Here is a 4,465-nt window from a genome sequence, read left to right as displayed (position 1 = left end):
CAGTTTGAATCCAAAGGACAAAAGAGAAAAGGTCATACTAAAGAAATGAAGTTTCTGTGCTGTTACACGAGCTTATTTACTTACTTTGTCAACGCAGAAATTTGCACTCTACAAATTAAATAGGCAAACTTTATGCAATCAAGAGATGTGGTAAGTGGGATGTATGAGGCTGCTGCTTGATTAACACAGCACCCTGTTTGACAGGAAACTTCCTAATATGTAGAAAATATACACACTAAAATAATAATAAAAGGTACAGTATGCTAAATACATAAGCAAGTAATATAATTGTTTGTTATGATTATCAAGTATCATGTACTAAATTTAATAATATGTGCTATACTTTAATATGACTGGCGGCAGCACAGTATGTTTACATCAGCATCACCACTAACATGTGAGTAATGAATTTTGCTACCATGTTACAATGGCTATTATGTCACTAAGTGATAGGAGTTTTTCAACTCCACTAAAATCTTATGGGACCACCATCATATACTCATATGGTGTCTGTACTTTACTGGAACGTCATTATGCTGTACATGACTGAAGGAGGAGGACATTAGTGTGAAGACTGATAAATGGGAAGTCATTTGTGAGTTAATGGGAGTTATTGGGAATTAATAAGAGTTATTCATGAATTTGTTTTTCTCTGTGATTATGCCATTGGTATGTGTTAATTGGTGACCATCAACTCTGACCCTCCAAAAGAGACTGGGACACTGGATTACTGCATACTTTGATGTTTATATTTCAAAGAGATAATTATGCCCAGCCAGCATGGCTCAGTGGTTGAACATCGACTTATGAACCAGGAGGTCATGTCGATTCCAGGTCAGGGCACATACTGGATTGCAGCTCAGTCCTCAGTGGGGAGTGTGCAGGAGGCAGCCAATCAATGATTCTCTCTCATCATTGATGTTTCTATCTCTCTCCTTCTTCCTCTCCAAAATCATGAAATCAATTAAATATATCTATTTATTTAAAGAGATAATCCTCAGGCCCTTAGAAAGATGTTACCTGGGTCCTAAAGCTGGCAAGAGGCTTCTAAGGAGGTTTATGTGTACTTCAAAGAGGCAGATAAAGAGTTTGCAGTTACAAATTTTACAGATTTTCTAAAGTAAATGCTCTAAGAAAAGGGAGGTCAGGGCTGTGGCTAAGAAAAATCCTCTCTAAAGTTTAGTACAGCTTAGATGAACTTTAAGATCATCTTGGTCACTGCCTTGAGTTTCTTTGCCAAGGGGCAGGAATGGAGAACCCATGCATGTGCTTAACGATGTTCAACTCGGTCTGATCCCTAATAAGGTATTACTGTTATTGTGGTTAAGGTGAATGGAAAAATATAACAGTCCAATCCAGACAGGACTACTAGTGGCCCAGACCCTTCAGGAATGAAAGTTTGGTTCACCTCAGTAGATTAAGACCCACAACCAACTGGGATGTTTGCTGACGGCAAAGGAAATACAAAATGAGAACGTAGTTAAAAAAATAACCATTTACAGAAATGGGGAGTGTAATTGTCATGAATATTTCCTCTTCCTTATTTTGTAATGAATATGTTTGTTCCAATAGCTTCATTGTTTTCTCTCCCTGATTTACTCATCATGTAACATAACATACATTGACTATACCATAGTATTTAAGTTTTGTTAATTTTAATTTGTAGTATTTAAGTTATAGGATATCAAAGCGAAGAGTAAATATCATACCAGGACTTTACCTCCTTTTCTGGGGAAAGGGTTAGTGTGTTTTTGGATGTACACAGGATATCATGTTAGACAGAATTATGACTTTGTTATTGTCTGTATTTGAAGACTAAGTATGAGTTAATGAGATGTGTATGGGTGCAAAATCAAGAAGAGGTAGACTTGTGATGGTCAATTTTGTCAATGTGACTGAGCCATGGGGTGTCAAGATATTTGGTTAAACCTTATTTTGGGTGCATCTATGAGGGTGTTTATTTGAATCAGTAGACTAAGTAAGGCAGATTGCCCTCTCTGAAGACACTGGGCCTCATCCATTCATTGGAAGCCTGAACAGAGCAAACAGAATAAGGGAGAATTTTCTCTCCCTGCCTCACTTTCTTTAAGCTTTTGGACTCGGACTTGGAACACGACTTATGCCATCAGCTCTCCTGGTTATCAGGTCTTTAGAATTGAACTAAAACTGTGTCATTGGCTCTTTTAAGTCTCTAGTTTGCCAACTGCTGATTTTGTGACTTCTTAATCTCTATAAATGCATGAAGCAATTTCTTATAACAAATTATATGTATACTAGTAGCCCTGCGCACGAATACGTGCATGAGTAGCTCGCTGCTGCCTGCCTCAGGGGGCCGTCCAGCCCACTGCCCTCCAGTAGCTCTCTGCCACTGCCCCGCCCTCCTGTAGTTCTCAGAGGCTCATAGCTCACTGCCCCACCCTCCTGCTGTTTGGTCGTTAGGCATCACGGTGTAACCACCATTTGCATATTACCTCTTTATTATATAGGATATTCTAATTCTGTTTCTTTGAAGAACCCTGATTATATGTATTGCCATTTATTTAAAAATAAAATAAAACATGCTCAAATTTATAAACAAATATTTAAATATAACTGATATCAAAAATTTGAAAGGAAACCTCAAAATATGAATATATTGTCATATTTCAAGGCAAAATAATTTGACCTATTTAACAATACTTAGTACTTTTAGATTGTTAAGATATTATGATAGTTCTAACATAGTAAAACATTTATATTTGGATAAAATCTACCAAAACTGCTTATGTCATCTTTAAGTTAATTATATTAATGTTTTTAAATAAGTAAAAAGAAAAACATGGGAGGGGAGCAGGAGGAGTTACCCAGGCTGAGGGAGGACTCCAGGGTCTAGACCCGGATCACTGGGGGCATTGTTACTGCCTGTGCCCCACAGGCCAAGGCGCGCGGGGCGGGGTGGGGGGGGGGTGGTGAACGGGTCTGAGCGTTCCTGAACCAGGTCCAGCACTCATGGGGCTTAGTCCACTGAGGATTCCAAGGCTGTGTTCCTTAATGACCGCATCTTACTGTTCCCGAGTTAGCCGAGAGGCTCGGCTTTGGAGGAAGGTATCAAGAAACTGATGTTTCCTTGAATTTGCTTCTGTGTTTGCTTCATCAATGTCTCTCATATTGAATATCTTAAGAGAGATACTGGAATATCTCGGTGTCCCCATGGACCAGGTTTTGCACATTTGGGGAAACAAAGGTTATGGATCAGCTCGGAGTATTATTCATATTATTGAGAAAATTCTTCCTTTAGAAGCTTGTTCCAGGCCCGACTTTGAGTTGATCCCACTCTAGAACTCTGTAGACTCGTAACTGTGGATCTGTAGTTGCATCTTTTGCTGATATTTTGTGTGTGGCAAATGATAAAGAATCCAGGTATCTCAGATTTCAAAATGGTATATGGAAAAATGAGGAGGAGACTGAAGTTTTCCATCCTTTGCAATTAGTTCGAGAACCACTCTCACCTGCTCTAAGATATAACAAACCAATGAAAAGTTCTCAGTCTGTAAAAATGAAGCTGCAATTTAAAAAATAGCTGTCCTTGAAGACAGACTAACTTTTATTCGTTCTCAGATTCCTACAATTGTGCAAATGCAGGAACTGAAAAACTGTACTAATTCTGGCTCCTTGACTCAACTGATGGGCCTATGGTTTGGGACAAGTGCCATCATCAGGAACTGTTCAACTGAATGTCAAACCAGTTCCATTTTTAAGTTCAGTGCTTCCTGCTCCTCCTCCTCCACCCCCTCTGTCCCCTCAGTTTTCTTCTCTGCAGCCTCCATATTCCCTTGTGCAGCTAGAATATAATCATATTTGTGACTTAGATAATACAGCAACTGAAATGAAAAAACAGCACCCAGGTGCTAGTCAGACCAATTACAGTCGTCATTCAAAAAATCAGAAAAACAAAGATGTTCCAAACATGTTGGATGTTCTAAAGGATATGAATAAGATTAAACTTCATGCTATTGAACGGTCACCTGGAGGCAGACCCATTCATAAGAGGAAAAGACACAGTTTACAGTGGGATCCAGCATCTTTAATTTCCTGGGCATTGAAGCAGAAATTTGCATTCCAAGAAGATGATTCTTTTGAAAAAGAAAATAGGTCTTGGGAGTCTTCTCCATTTTCTAGTCTAGAAACTTCAAGGCTGAACTCTAATAATTTTGGGCATCACATTTCATAGTCCAAAGGACAGTGACCTAAAAGAAGAACTGACAAACACAAAAGGTGTCATGACCAAGGTGAAAGCTGTATCTGCACTTACAAGGAGAGATGCAGAGATATGCAGCATGTCTTTCACTTCATGTTAATCTTCTGTTAATGAAATTAAAGAAAGTCTGTGTGCCAGGATATATTAGTGCAGAAGTCTGACTTTAAGAATACCCACCTCTGGTTTTGGAAGATCCAGCAGTTACTGATGATAGTTAGGTATAATAAT

At 38.7% G+C, this 4,465-nt stretch overlaps 1 pseudogene across 1 annotated transcript; it reads left to right on the top strand.

Annotated features, from left to right (window-relative positions):
* The first annotated feature begins 3,135 nt into the window (after positions 1–3,135).
* LOC308248110 (mitochondrial fission regulator 2-like) lies at positions 3,136–4,210 on the top strand (annotated as a pseudogene). The gene has a single exon. The product of its transcript is annotated as a mitochondrial fission regulator 2-like (transcript).
* The last annotated feature ends 255 nt before the right edge of the window (positions 4,211–4,465 follow it).

The sequence above is a fragment of the Plecotus auritus genome, assembly GCF_963455305.1.
Source record: "Plecotus auritus genome assembly, chromosome: 1".
NCBI lineage: Eukaryota > Metazoa > Chordata > Mammalia > Chiroptera > Vespertilionidae > Plecotus > Plecotus auritus.
This window is presented reverse-complemented; position numbering and strand designations above follow the sequence as displayed.